The sequence below is a fragment of the Lampris incognitus genome, chromosome 1 (genome assembly GCF_029633865.1).
Source record: "Lampris incognitus isolate fLamInc1 chromosome 1, fLamInc1.hap2, whole genome shotgun sequence".
In the NCBI taxonomy this organism is placed as follows: Eukaryota; Metazoa; Chordata; class Actinopteri; order Lampriformes; family Lampridae; genus Lampris; species Lampris incognitus.
The window spans coordinates 17,081,639-17,097,892 of NC_079211.1; the positions used below are offsets into that span (position 1 = coordinate 17,081,639).

General features: G+C 44.4%; 1 pseudogene; it reads right to left on the reverse strand.

Annotated features, from left to right (window-relative positions):
• Positions 1–3,061: 3,061 nt before the first annotated feature.
• Positions 3,062–4,842, reverse strand: LOC130109496 (general transcription factor II-I repeat domain-containing protein 2-like; annotated as a pseudogene).
• Between the last annotated feature and the right edge of the window lie 11,412 nt (positions 4,843–16,254).

Below are 16,254 nucleotides of genomic sequence, written 5' to 3' on the forward strand. Positions count from 1 at the left end.
TATATTATTCCACTTCCGGTGTGGGAAGATGGCAGCGCGAATTCACGTTTGCAGTGGCCTCACCCAGTACCGGCGTGGGAAGATGGCGGCATGTTTGTGGCGGTCTCACCCAGTACCATCCATGCAGTGTCTTTCTCCATGTCTGCATCTGAGTTTGTGTCTTAGTTTGATGGCTGGGAGAGCTGGTGTTGGATCGGCTGGGGGAGCCTGGTCTGCTGCATCCGGTGGGCCCAGGGACCGCGGCCCTGCCCGCAGCTGCACCCAAGGAGGAAACACTGAGGGCAGTCTGACAGGATGCAGAAGTGGGGCAGGCTAAGCTAACTGCTAGCCCATGCAGACCAACAGTTCCAATAACACTGAGAGTGGCCTTGCGGTGACTTTGCCTAGTGTTGATTATGTTTTTGGTGTTGTTGTGTGGAGTGCGGGGAGGTGTGTCGAAGGTGTCTGGCTGGGAGAGCTGGTGTTGGATCGGCTGGGGGAGCCTGGTCTGCTGCATCCGGTGGGCCCAGGGACCACGGCCCTGCCCGCAGCTCCACCCGAGGAGGAAACACTGAGGGCAGTCTAACAGGATGCAGAAGTGGGGCAGGCTAAGCTAACTGCTAGCCCATGCAGACCGGCAGTTCTGACAGTCATCCTGGCGTTTGCTCTCCTGGACAGTGATTTTTTTTTTTAGTATGTTGGATATCGGTGTTTTTGTAGTTTTTTTTTTTGTAGTTTGGATATATGTGTTCTTGTAGTTTGGATATGTGCTTTTGTCTTTGTGTTGCACTGCTGTGGGCTGGGGGAAACAATATTTAATTTCATTTCATGTGCGCAGGTGCATGGAATGAAATTACAATTAAATGTTCCTGATTCCAGATATTATCATACTTGTTCGAGTCCTTTTAGCACAGCTTCAATAGGATGAGCAGCGTTAGCTGAAGGAAAGAATTGATGCACATTCTCTCATCCAGCTGAATATGAAACACCCCCCCCAAAAAAACAAAGAAGAAACCTAAACCAACTGTGTTTGTATGATATTTTTTCTTCCAATTACAGCAATAGTTAGGGTTTTTCTAAGTCTATGCCTATTCCATACTCACTGTTCATGTAGCACATAAGTAGGTTTCATTTTTACACTCATCCTTTCTTTTTTTATACCGGACAAGCAGCTCTGACATGCAATGTTGGGTTCAATGTAGTCAATACGGGACCACAGTCCTCTCTCAGTTCAAATAAACACTCCACGGGTCAACCAAAGCGACCATGATGCTACAGCAGTCCAATTATAGCAAATTCGGCTGGTTATTTTAAAATTTCACAGTGGTTTTTATGGTCGGATACGATCTTTTCCTACCACGCTACTTCCTGCAACACAGCCTACATGTGATTACCTGCCCGAGAAGCTCCGCCGCAGCACAGCAAAGCAAACACCAAGAACATTTAAAATGTACATCTTTAAAATGACTACTTGAATTCACTATGATAGTCTGCTGTAACATGCTATAACATCATTTTACATTTGGCTGAACTGTGTAGTTTTTTCTTTTTTTTGTGCACTGAATGAGGATTGTGGACTTGTCCCCAATTAATTGCATTGAACTAATATATATATATATATATATATATATATAGGATTTCCCCCCCCCCGGAAACCATCAATGGTGTAGATAAAAGGGCTCAACAAATGAGGAGCGGAAATATTAAGATTTAATCTGATCTTTATATATATATATATATATATATATATATAAATATATATATATGTGTGTGTGTGTGTGTGTGTGTGTGTGTATGTGTGTGTGTGTCTATGTATGTATGTATGGTTTTTTTTCATACTATTCTAAAGCATGATAGACAGTTGACATTTTGAGACTTCAGATTCCATGCTTTTACATTAATTTTTGCTAGTAGAAATGGCCTTTTAGTGAAAACAACATATACGGTAAGAGCAGTTTAACACATTTTTCTTCTTTTATCAGCCCATTTACACTGGTCCAATGTGAGTAAGTGTGTGACTTTAAGTGCAAATCCCCTAGTGTGAGTCCTTCAAGGTGTGATGTAAGCAAGAAGTAAGCAATGTACACTGGTAAAAAAAACAAAGCAAAACAACAAAAAAAACCTAAATTACTCACACATTGTCCTATGAACAGAAAAGCCAGTCAAATTTAATTTGCTTGCCTGCATCTGCCATCTCACATACGCTGCAGTTTGATTTGGCATTTTGTCGATTTGTCGGTGTAGACCTTCTCACCGTTGTTTCATCTGCAACTAGCCATCTGACCATCTAACCCAGGGGTGTCAGTCAAATCCAAACTTACTGAGGGCCATTCTGAGGGTTGTGAATAAAATCGGGGGCCATGACATTTATTACAGTGATTCTTGTTATGGTTACAACCCATATGCTATTTATATAGCACAGACAGTTTTTTAGGATTATTGTATTTTTGATTGGTCTCTTTGTACAGTAAACGTCATTACTTTGTTTGCTTCGTCTCATTTTCCTGTCGGTGTGACATTCAAATTTCCCCAACCTGGGGATTAATAAAAGGCAATTCAATTCAATTCAGTTCAATTCATATATGACTCAGAGGTAATGTCAATGCAGCCAAACTGGCGTGTTTATTCACACAATCAAACCAAACACATGACTGGCGAGAACCTGCCAGGAGCGGGCACATGGGTGACAGGACCATAACAATTATGTTATAGGCTAGCAGGTGGATTAAATAAAATAAAAGTACAGTTTGTTCCTCCTTCATATTTGTGGGTAATTCTTTATATCAGCAAATAAGATGGAAGTGCTGTCAATATAGCAGCAAGTGCAAAAACAATGTTGTATTTAAAGATAATAATAATAATAAAAGAAGAAGACAAGTGCACAATTAAACAAACTACATTAGCAGTCTAGCCTACAATAGGTTCAGTTTTTAACAAAATAGTTTCACAATTAAACAAAACCATTAGGCCTACTACTGTGTCTTTCAACACAACAAATTATGTTTTCTGTGATAACGCAAAATAGTCAGTGCAACAAGGCCTATCTGAAATGCATTGTAGTTCAACTCTTACCCAACACTCTTCACCTTTTCTTAGAGATGATCTCATCTATTCTAGGCTTAATGTCCTTGGCTGTGGCCAGTTTCAATACCGAGAACAAATGCTGGTCAGTGAGTCGGGATCTGTGGGATGTCTTGTTCAGGTTCATTATGGAGAACATCTGTTCGCATGAGTAAGTGCTTCCGAACATGGACATGATGCGTGCAGCATGAAGACGGCGCTCTGGCATTGATTCGGGGAGGAGAGGCGCAATCTCAGCAGCCCCGACTGACTGGTACTGGGACTTCAGAGCGCTGCTACATTGCAGTTCAATGAGTTCCAATTGCAGATGCTCAGGGGCAGTGTCGACATCAATTGCAAAAGGATTTGTGAACAGGTCAAGGTTGAATTTATGTGATTCAAAATCAGCAAACCTCCTGCTGAATTCCGCTTTGAGTGTGTTCAGTTTGTCAGCATACACTTGGGTCGGGAGTGGAATGGTGACTGTGGCGCTCATTGATTGACAGGTAGGAAAGTGGGTCAAGTTACCTTTGCGCATCCGGCCCTCCCACAGACGCAGTTTCAGTTCAAATGCCTTCACGGAGTCCCGCATCTCGGTGATCAGCTGCTTTCTTCCCTAGAGTTTTAGATTCAGTGAACTGAGGTGCTCCGTGATGTCACACATAAACGCCAAGTCGCTCAGCCACTTTTCATCCTCAAGCTCGGGGACGGCCTTCTGTTTGCTTTCCATGAAACGAGCGATCTCAGCGCGGGTGTCGTAAAACCTCCTCAGTACTTTCCCCCGACTCAGCCAGCGCACCTCTGTGTGATAGGGCACATCCTCATGCACAGTTTTCCTCCTCTAAAGGAGCCCTAAACTGCCGATGATCCAAGCCCCGTGCACGAATAAAGTTCACAGTTTTAGTCACAACAGTCATGACATGTTCCATGCCCAACACCTTACCGCAGAGGGCTTCCTGGTGGATGATGCAGTGGTAGGCTACCAAGTTTTCTCCTGTGTGCCCCATCGCCTTTCGAGTCAAACTGACCAAACCACAAACTTCCCCCGCACATCGCCGGTGCACCATCCGTTGTCATTCCAACAAGTTTATTCCAGGGCAGTTCCATTTTGTTCACGCTCTGCTCCACTTGGGTGAAAATGTCCTGTCCTGTTGTTGTTCCGTGACTCGGTTTCACGTCTAAAAGTTCCTCAGTGACGGACAACTGAGTGTCAACCCCTCGGATTAATATGGACAGCTGGGCTGTGTCCGTCCTGTCTGTTCTTTCATCTACCGCTAGTGAGTATGAAACAAAGTGCTTGGCTTTTGTTTTTAGCTGGCTCTCTACATCGGAGGCCAGTTCATCAACACGACTAGCCACAGTATTTCGGGACAAGCTGATGTTTGAAAATGCCTGCTTCTTGTCAGGGCACACAACGTTGCACACTTTTTCAAGGCAGTCTTTAATAAACTCTCCCTCGCTAAACGGCTTGCTAGCCTTTGCGATTTCCTCTGCAATAATAAAACTTGCCTTGGTAGCGCCCTCACTTTCACTACTGATGCGAGTGAACGTGCTTTGCTGATGTTGAAGGTTGCGTTTCAAGTCTTTGGCTTTCTGCAGCCGTTGCTCCATGTCCATGTTAGCATATTGCTCGCCGTGCTTCGTTTCGAAGTGTCTGCGGATGTTGTACTCTTTGAACACTGCCAGTGACTCTTGACATATGAGACACACTGGCTTTTGTTTTAATTCACAAAATAGATATTCAGCTTCCCACCTCTCTTGAAACTGTCGTTACTCTTTGTCTACTTTTCGTTTTTTCGCCATCGTTTGTTTATGCTAGCTAGCTTTCGATCTCCTTTATAAAGCGTACGTTCAGGTTACGTTACTCGGGTGACGTAGGCGATGCTACTGCAGGAAAATGCTACTCAGCATTTCTGTTACTATGGGAAAAAAGCGAAGTGCGGCAGCGCCCTCTTGTGTTTCAGCGTTGCATTGTCACAGACACAAGCTCTCGGGCCACATTCAGTTGATGACCAGGATTGACAGGGGGGCCGGATTAAATATTGCGGAGGGCCGTGTTTGGCCCGCGGGCCTCGTTATTGACACATGTGATCTAACCTCTGGTTTTAAACACCGAATGGATGAACATGCACTAATACAAACAGCTAAAAAGAACACACACACACACACACACACACACACACACACACACACACACACACACATGCACACACGCACAAACACACACACAGATGGTGGCACTGACTAAAAGACAGGAGGTGGAGCTGGAGGTGGCAGAGTTGAAGATGCTAAGATTTTCATTGGGAGTGACGAAGAAGGACAGGATTAGGAATGAGTATATTAGAGGGACCGCTCAGATTGGACAGTTTGGGGACAAAGCAAGAGAGGCAAGATTGAGATGGCTTGGACATGTGTGGAGGAAAGACGCTGGGTATATTGGGAGAAGGATGCTGAATACGGAGCTGCCAGGGAAGAGGAGAAGAGGAAGGCCAAAGAGGAGGTTTATGGATGTGGTGAGGGAGGACATGTAGGTGGCTGGTGTGAGAGAAGAAGATGCAGAGGACAGAAAGATCTGCTGTGGCGACCCCAACGGGAGCAGCCGAAAGTGGTAGTAGTATTTACACTATTCATATGAAAGCAAAAAGAAAAAGAAGGCAAAAATAAGAAGAAAAACAAAACACAGCCAGTCAGTCAGAGCTAGGAAAGACACAGAGAATGGGCGGGCCATAGGGGCATCGGTGTTGTTCCTCAAGTCATGTCAAACTCGGTGCCTGATATAGATGCAAAGTCCCCTTGTCAATATACAGCCCCCGACTCTCTCATTATCATGCACACTGCTTGAGTTTTTCACTCTGTGCTGAATACAGCTGCAAAGCAGTGCCATACATTTCGAATTGTCCCATTTCATTCAGCTATTCAAGAAGAGCTGCAATTTTTTCTAAGTGATTTGAAAAAAATTGTGAGCGAGAAACATACGGGCGTGTGTGTTAGTGAAAGTGTGCATGTGTGTAGGTATGATTGTGTTTGAAGTGTGTGTGTGTGTGTCTGTGCACACGTGTGGGTGTATGTGCGTGTATACCTGCAACAATGTTTGAAGCGGAGCGCTCCAAAGGGGGTCTTCACAACCACACGTTTGAAAGTTAAAATGGTGGCATTTTCTCCAAATGGCCCCTGTTGGCTGATCGGAGAAGGTGCGAAATGTTTAAGCGGGGCCCCCTCCTGTTTCAAACACAGCCCCCCACTCTGAAACGCTCTTATCCAGCATTCCCAGGGAAATCACAGGACAACACAGACAGCTGCCCGACTCTCACTCATCTGTGTGTGACTGCTTGTGTGCATTTCTGTATATTTAAGAACGGCAAGTATATCAAACTTGTGGGAGGCTCTGACACCCTTCCTCTTCTGTGTTTGTGTGTGTGTGGGGGGGGGGTGTTTGCGTTTGTGCTGAGTGCGCACCTGTGTGTGCTTATATGTGTTAGCGTGGAACAAACAAAGCTCAGTGAAACTTAGCGCAACAAAGACTCTTCACAGAACAGTTTGACACCACTTTGAAGAGCTACCTGTCGTTTTTGCCGCACTTTTTCTAGTGGGGTAAAAAAAAAGTAGGTTGCAGAGCTATCATCTGGGGAAGCAATGGTTTTGTGAGGAAAAATGCGACAATGAAATTTGGTGCAATTGCTAGCTCAGGGGATTAAAAAAAGAAAAAGAAAAAAAGACGCCAGTTTCATATATTTATTCATCTTTTTTAAAACTGTGCTCCTGTCAAGTGTCATGCTTTTACATTGCATAAATATTTGATCAATTCCCAACAAAAAAAAACAGCAGCTGGTTAGAAAAGGAATAAACATCTGCAGTATGCGCTATAATAACCCAATTGCTACCAGCAGGCTATTTGTCTAGATCAAAAAAACAAAAACAAAAAAAAAACAGTGTTACCATGGTTACCTGCAAGTTGAGGTCATGGATGAAAAAGTTATAATAAACTTGTCTTCTCTTTTATAAGTCTTGGGTACCTGCAGTACCATCTCCTCGTACTCATACAAAAGGAACATGAGCCAACACATTGTACAGCTATTGGCTTCCTCAAACACAGCTTGAATTCACAGGTTTTATCCACAAATGAATTTGCACTTTTGGGACAGGCTCAAAGCCAAATCTTGGGTTATTCGCCAATTTGTTTTTCAACAATTATCAAGCTGTGCATCTCCTCATTGAACTTACATTTGGACATCCAAATACTTGTTACTGTTGCACTGGCCATTACTGGTTGCTTCATTGTTTTCTTTTGCACCATATTCTAATTTCCTTATGCTGGACTCAGTTGCTGTTTATTCTGTGGAATCCGGTGATTGCCTTTTTTCTGTGTGTGTGTGTGTGTGTGTGTGTGTGTGTGTGTGTGTGTGTGTGTGTGTGTGTGTGAGTGAGTGAGTGAGAGAGTGAGAGAGAGAGAGGGAGAGAGGGAGAAAGAGAGAGTTGTGAAATGGGCAGTCCGTCTCTCGCTGCTCTGGGGCCGGGTCATGTCAGTCTGATCTCATTATCCAGCACTTACTCCTAGAACAAACAGCCAGTGGCCTCCATCTCTTCTTCCATCATTCTATTCCTCCCTCCTTCCATCCATTCCCAAAGACTAGCACTGCTCATGTCCTAACAACTTGCTAGGCTCACTTACTGTCTAATGACTGCCACTCCTTAGTCTGCGCTTCAAATCCCATTTATCTCCCCTACTGCAGGCTCACATACAGACCATTCTGCCTCTAATGCCTTGGGAAAGCACGTTGGACGGTGAGAGTGAGAGTGGGAGGGACGGGTGAAGAAGTAGGAGATGGAGGGAAGACGGAAGGTACAGTGGAATAGCGAGAGAGCTTCCTTTCAGCATAAGTCACACTGGAAAGGCAGGTTTTAGGCATTTCCATCAATCCCCACCTGAAAATAGTCATCTGCTCGTTTCCTCTCCTTCCTATCTCACTTCATTTTGTGTCATTTCTCAAGTGGCAGGATATGTTTCGCACATAATGATCCCCCCTCCACCTCTTTCCCCTTTGATATGCACTTCTCTGTCTTTCCATCTGTACACCTCTCCTGTGTTTTTGTCCCAAGTGTTAGTGTATTAGATAAAGGTCTTACGCCCAGACAGACAGCACCATTATAGTCATTTCCTCCATAATGTGAATGACGGCAATCCATTATTTATCTCAGACTTACTCATTACTCCCTGTCCATTGCATACATCCTCCCAAACAAGGCTCTCGCGGCTACTCCAGACATTACTTTATTAAGGAGGCAATGCAGAAGCAAGCCGTCATCAGCAAAGTGGTAATGATGCAGAGGCAGAGTGCACAATGGTTAAGTTCATCAGTAGAAGAGAACATTGCTATCATAAAGTCACCCACAAACATTGCTACTTCCACATATACATCAATTTTTGCAAACAGAAACGTGATCTCAATCCCAAATTGTAGTTATATATCATCATCTGGAAATGTGTAACAAAGATTTGTACTACAACACACAACTAAATGTAACAACCGATATGCGTATACATTCTTGCAGACATACACAGTCTTGACTGCACCCCTGATGCAAGCCCATTTTTAAAACAATTAGTGGTAGACAGCAAAAATATGTACACAAAATCTGTTGCTATATCAATTCGCTACTGTGTAGCGACCAGCCGTCCGAATTACATCACCGCTCAGCTGTCAAGAGATAATTCACGTTTCCCCACAGTTAACATCCACAATCTTCCAATCAAAACATCAACCCCCCCCCACCCCCGAAAAAACCCCCCCAAAAAAACATGCAGGGAATCTATCAGCATGTCTCAGAGACGCCAGTGTTTTGGTCAGTGGAGGAGAGATACACCAGCTTTACCCTTAGCATCAGATAGAGCTGTAAGTCCGTGTCATTGAAGCCAACTCGTGGTAAAATATAAGCCTTGTCACTGGAGTCTGTGTCAGGAGGATGAATAATCCTGGTGATGTGTGTATTTCCCAGTCTGAGTTTCTCCCAGAGTTGCTGGGCTTGGGAGAGCGAAGGCCAACGCTGCAAACCTGACTGACTACTGACTAACGGACTGATCAATGGTGCCACGAGTAGCGGGTGTATATAATGTAAATAGTCACTGTTACTGAACTTTGACTTTTGAGTTGTCTTTCTTTTTGTGGTTGTGAACTGGATTGAACTGAACTGTTGTGGGGAAAACAAAACAGTCTCTTTACCGAGTGGCTTGAACTCTGAGACTGTGGGGTGGGTCTTTCTCATGCACACACTCACACACACACACAACAATATTGCTTTGCTTGCTTGATTTAATACACCTATTGTAAAATGAATTTAACTGTGGTCTATGTGTTTCTGCAGTGTTGGTTTTTGGTGACGTGTATTTACATACTACTTGCGATTTGCTTTATTGTTTCATATGGTTTGGCAGATCTATTTTCTTTCTATTTTATAATTATCATTTGTCACACATGACTCTGATGCATTCCAGGATGTATCTTTGAATCATTCAAACTGGTTCAGCCAGTGACACCCAGGGATAGGCTGGGTGGCCACCAACAGATTGGTGACAACTCGAGACACAGTTGGCAGCTCAGAAAGAAGGGGTAGCAGCGCAACCTGCATCTTCCGTGAGGAAGAACCCACCAAAGCTACAGACAGACACACAGAGATATACCCCCAGGGCAGCTGGGGGGGGGGTGAGCGTCCCAATCAGAAGGACCTAACAATGATGATCTTGGCAAATGGATGATCAGTGACGACATCTCAAAGATACATTTACTGCAAGGTCTGCAAGAACGAGCACAGCGTTAAAATTCATCAGGCCCACCCGAATGAAATGCTTGGTGCAGGGGGGAGCAGCGCAGCACACAGGATCCACTCCTAGTGAGACGCAGTAGGAGCCCAGTCTGGAGACACCCCACAGAGCCAAGAATGTCCAAGTGCTAAGCTCCCTGGCTCCCAGCAAAGTAGTTCAGCAGTGTTAGATCAAGTGGTGCCCAGCAAGCCAGCACAGAGAGTGGTGCCAGTTTGATGAGGATGCTGCCAAAATCATCAGATCAACAGCAAAGGGCGACACACACAGATGGCTTCTGATGATGACAACAATCATTGTCAGCTTTGCAGCAGAGAGGTTCAGTGTTGACGAGGGCAAGACCACCAGACCTAACTACACTATGAATGGAAGGGCAGACAAGATCTACCAACTGCAACAAGAGCTTTGGACTCTGGTAAGGTAGTTAAAGGTAGCAACTGAGGAGGAGAAACTGCCACCGGCTGAGCTCCATTAAATCATCAGGAACAATCTCATGACCCTGCGCAGAGCAGAATGGCAAAGAAGATGGAGGAGAGAGAGAGAGCGAGCCAAGAAGCATACTGTGTTTATAGCTGATCCATTTGGATTCACAAGGCAGCTGTTAGGGCAGAAGCGCAGCAGTCATCTTGCCTGCTCTAAGGAAGAGGTAGACCACTTCCTGCACCACAGTCTGTCTGTCTGGCGTGCAGCAGCCCCCCATCAGAGCCTTTATGGATAACCTCACTGTCAACATATCATTGGTGCCTGGTGGTAGGTGGATCCTCCAGGGCCCGGAGAAGCTCATCTCTTGGGTGAGGATGCGTTTTAACCCAGCCAAATCCAGAGCCATGGTGTTGAAGAGGGGGAAATTGGTGGACAAGTTTCACTTCTTTTTGGATGGTATTGCAATCTCATCCATCACCGAGAAACTAATCAAGAGTCTAGGCAAGGTCACTGATGTAGCTTCAGGGATGCAGCGGCAACCCAAGCAACCATCAAGGAGCTTGAGACTTGGCTCACCACAGTAAACAAGTCTGGCCTTCCTGGCAGGTTCAAGGCTCAGATTTACCAACATGGTATCTTACCTCGAGTCCTCTGGCCTCTGCCGTTGTATGAGATAACCCTGTCGACAGTGGAGACCTTGGAGAGGAAGATCAGTAGCTACCTCCAGAGATGGCTGGGTCTGCCGTGCAGCCTTAGCAGTGCAGCACTGTATGGGAAGAGCAACAAACTCCAGCTCCCTATCAGCAGCCTCAAAAAGGAATTCATGATTTCCCATACAAGAGAAGCACTGCTCTATCGGGACTCCAAAGACTCTAGAGTGGCATCAGCACACATTATGTTGCGAACAGGCAGGAAGTGGAGAACCCAGGAAGGCCTGGAGATAGCAAAGTCTTGGCTGAGACATAGGGCTTTGGTGGGCACAGTGGCAACTGGACAGGCAGGGTTAGGAGCCATCCCACAACCTCTCTATGATAAGGCCTATGGCAAGGACAGATGCCATCTAGTCCTGGAGTTGGTGTGGGCAAGTGTTGAGAAGGAAAAGACTGGCATAATGGTGGTCAGGATGCTGCACCACCGAGCTGACAACGTCCCCACCAACACAGTGGCCGAGGAAAGGGAGAAGTCCCACATTAAGCAGGTCCTGCTTAAGTGTGGTTATCCTAACTGGCATTTGTCAAAGCCAGGAAGATGCTAAAATATTGAACCAGCTGATCAAAGAAAGGAGGACAACAGCTGTCAAAGCGTAAAACAGTGGTGATTCTCTTTGTGGTGGGAGTGTCGGAACAGTCCCATATTTTCCAAACTCCGTGTCTCGGTTGCTTTTAAAGCCCAAAACAGGCTGTGCCAGAAATTTGTCCACCCCAAGCATCGAGTCCCCTGGCAAAAACAGAGCAATGTAGTGTACGCTGTTAAGTGCTGGGAGGATTGCCATGAATTGTAACTTGGGGAAACAAAACAGATTTTGAAGAAGGGAATGGCACAATACCGAAGAACTACATTTTCAGGCCAGGACTCCATAGTTTACACCCATCTACAGGCCAGTGGCCATGCTTTCAAGGATGAGGATGTGCACATCCTTCATAGGGAGGAACGCTGGTTTGAATGGGGAGTCAACGAGCCCATCTATGTGAAGAGGGAACGACCATTCCTGAACCGAGGGGGGGGGGGGGGGGGGGTTGGGGGCTAAGAGTACATCTGTCACCATCTTACAGTGCTGTGATTGTAACTATTCCCTAATCCTCTGTGAATAGTGCATATGGCCATTGTAACTCTAATCACGGTCATGGCAAATTGAATATCAAACCGATTGCTGGTTACAATTGTGATGCAGCTGTTTCGGTCATTATGCAACTGTGATGTTTATAAGGTTGGGGATACTTGCACTCAGCTGAAACTGACAAAGTCAGTTAGATGAGTCATGAAACGTTTCTCCAAATTAATGTTGTATCCAGATGACCTGATTCAACTTTCTGGGAGCTGACACTGAGGATACATTAATGCACCTTTGGAGGAGAAGTTTCATATCCTCATGGAGGCACAAAATAACCAGAAGGAGGAGCTCCAAAGTACAATAAGAACTTTATTAAATGACGTCACCACAGCTTATGAGCAATACTTTCAGCAGCTACATCAAACCCTGACAAGAAATGTGTTTTTCTGAGAAATCAGTTCATGGCAAACCTAAAATGGCAATTAGCACATCATCATACAGAGATATTAAAATATATCAAAGAATTTACAACCCCAGTGGTGCAGTCAGTCAACCACCTGCATAATGATGTGTGAGGATTGTCTTAAAGTATGGATCCAATGTCCCAGGAAATAGTGATGATGAAACAAACCCTCAACCTATCTGCACTTGCAGCTGTCCATATTCAAGCTGCCTGGGGGAGGCCCAGAGGCAGCGCCTCCAGTCTACTATAAGGTCCAATATAAAAGCAGGTATGTTAGAGTCTTTGACAGCAGCTGGAAAAAGACAGAGCAAGTCACTTTCAATATGAGCTATGGAAGAAAAAAAAAAGGTGTGAAACAAAAGGAAAAAGAAAAAATGGATTTGTCGTCTCCCAATCCCCCACCACAGAAGAGTGGTTTACTGCTGGAGATGTAAAGGCAGTCATGCTCCATATTCATGTCCAAATTTCAATCAGTCAAGGAAATCTGAGCCATTTTATCACTCCCATCCGCAGCCCTACCAATCTGCAGATGAACATAACTGCCCTTCAGTTAACACCTTAAGCATACAGCACAATCAGAATCATGTATTACCTCCCATTCCTTTGTGCAGGGTCTAAAGAAATTCAGTAACCCTGGATGAAGCTGTGACATGCGGAGGCAATTTGTCTGACATATAATCATATATGATGTTTGCTTACTTTTAATCTTTGACCATGTAGGACCTATACCATGTTTAACGTTAGTCTATATTGCTTAGATAGATGCTTAAAGTTCGAACGTAATGAAAAAAAAGGTAGTGTTATAAAGTGTTTTCTCCATGTGAACAAATAAAGACCTATTGTTAACTGTTAGCTGACAGCAGACGAATGTGTGAGAAACTCAGAGTAGCAAAGTCTGTGCAGAGTAATTGGAGAAACGGCCTTGGTGGGATGTGAGCTGGAAAACATGAGATAAGGAGGAGAAGAACAGATAACTGCCCAATGAGAGAGACTGTAATGCACTGGTCGGTGCACACTTAAGTATCTATACTTTGTGCATCTGTTCATGAGCATATTAAGGTGTGATAATACTGTAAGACAGGTTTGTCTCGTGCCTCATTTATTGTCAGAGTGGAATTAAATAATTGCCATCACAATTTGGGGCCAGTACGGGAAGCCTACTTCATATTCTTGCTAGATCCGCTTTCTGCATGGATTGACTCTGCCGGCCAGTCTGGTGAATGGGGTTGAAATATCGCCTAAGACCCAGGAAGTCTACCTCACCTGAGGACAGCTCGTAACCGACCCCCGGAGTGAGAAGCGATTGAGAAGAGATTGTGGGGAAAGGAATTGTGTGATACGGCTTTTTATTTAAATGAGGATACAGTACTGAAGATCACAGAAAGATGTCTGAACGTAATGACATTTACTTAGGGGTGACAGCCCATTGGCAAAGGAAATAAAGAATAATATCAATTGAATGTCAGGATTAGGAAATTTCCGGGTAAGAGAGTGACTGCAGGATAACAGACCGGGGGAAAACCAAAGCAAACTTTTAAATGACAGGTTTTTTCTGACAGGATGTGCGAAAATTATGTGTGAAAAACATGGTGATGATGCCTGTAAATAGCTTTCAATGTGGGGGAAAGAAATTTCCTGAAAGTGGTAGTTTTAGTGTCAATCAGCTACAACAACTTCAGGATAAGCTGGAAAAATATGAAAGAGAAAAAAAGGAAAGGTAAAGTAGATTGAAAAGTGTTTATGTGGAAAGAGGAAGCAGAGAAAAGAAATAGGGAAAAGTATAATGAAAAGAAATACGGGGGGGGGCAATTAATCACTGTCCTCAGCTTTCACAGAAAGACCTGGATCTCCTTCCTATCTCAGCCACTCATAAGAGACCCCCAAACCAGCAGCAACCTGTTACAGGCCAACAGCAGCCTGCCCGTCTATATTAAGAGGCCCGAGAGCAGCTGGCTGCAGCAGCAGAGCCGGTCGTGTGGAGCCCAGCGACCGCCCCACCTCCACACCAGGTGGGTACAGCCAAGGATAAAGCTGACCATTATAACTGGGTAGATAATGCTGAGTGCCATGTGGAGGGACTCTGTGGCAGAATGAGAGAAATTTCTCGGCCACCATGAGATGGGGGACAATAGAAGACTGCAAACAGCAGGCTGGAGAAACTGTAGCTGACTTTTTAGTCAGATTGACCAAAATTTTCAGAGAAAAAAGCGGTCTAACACCACCAGCAGCGCCGAACGAATAAAATGACTCTCCGTATGTGCCATCCATGTTGAAAAGAATATGAAATTCTTGGAGAAAAAAGCATGAGTCAAAGCTCAGTTGAGTGATAAGCTTCAAATGTCGCAGCTGGCACAGCTCCAGACTCAGAAGAGCAAGGTGAAGAAGAAGCAGAGTCCCACTTGGAGCAGAAGTCGAGGTCCGAGTAGAGGACCCCACAATGCAGGCCCTCGAGACAAGGGATGTTGGAGCTGTGGAGCCCCTGACCATTGTACCGAACCAAGAAAGACACGGGGACCCACAGGACACATATGTGTTGTGTATATAGAGGATGAAGCATGACCGACGGCGGGTACGGGGATGATTCCAGAGTCTGGTGAATGCACCCCTGACATTTAAAGCACATGCAAAACACACCACACACACACACACACACACACACAACACATGACATCCAATATGCATTCAACATGACAAAAATGAGTAGATTTGAGGTTTTACCCGAAATGATTTTAGAAGTGGCAGAGGAAAAACATCACATTTCTAGTTGACTCAGGCACTAAAGTTTGAGTATAAAACAAAACACACACACACACACACACACACACAAAAAAAAGTTTCAAATTCCCTCAAAATTCATAGGTAGATATATTAATACTTCAGGGGCATCAGGCATTGCAGTGAGAGAATTACAGTTGCAATCAAAATTATTCAACCCCCACTGCAAATTAGGTTTATTGGCAAAATTTACAAACTGTCAGCTGTTTGCAGTAAACAAATCAAAAAAGAACAATTTAAATAGCTCAACACAATTAATATTACAAGTGGTTACTCCAAATTCAACACAAAATGCCACTTTTAATGACTACTGCAGCCTCAAAATTATTCAACCCCTTCATGACAAGTGTCTTTAGTACTTAGTAGAGCACCCTTTTGCTGTTATGACCTGCTGCAAACATGATGCATAGCCAGACACCAACTTCTGGCAGTGGTCCTGAGGAATCTTAGCCCATTCCTCATGGGTAATGGCATCCAGTTCACTAATATTCTTGGGTTTGCGTGCTGCAACCACCTTCTTCAAATACCACCAGAGATTTCCTATGGGGTTCAAGTCAGGAAACTGTGAATTGAATTGAATTGAACGCCTTTACTGTCATCGTACTTTTCAATACAACGAAACTGGGAGTACAACTCCACTGTGGTGCAACAATAAAATAAATAAAAAACACACATTAAAAAGACAAGAATGATTAAAAAAAGCAATGGGATAAAACAGCAATGGAATAAACTACACAATAGCAAGACAAGATTAATAAAAGAGCAATAATGGAATAAAGTGGAGGCATTAAAGCGCGAGAGGTGGCTGTGAGAGGTTTAACTATGTTTGTTTAGTGCGATTATTGCGTTTGGGAAAAAGCTATTGGTGAATCTGGTGGTTTTGGATCTAATGGACCTGAAGCGTCTGCCAGAGGGTAATAGTTCAAACAGGTGGTTGCCGGGGTGTGAATTGTCCTTGATGATGCTTTT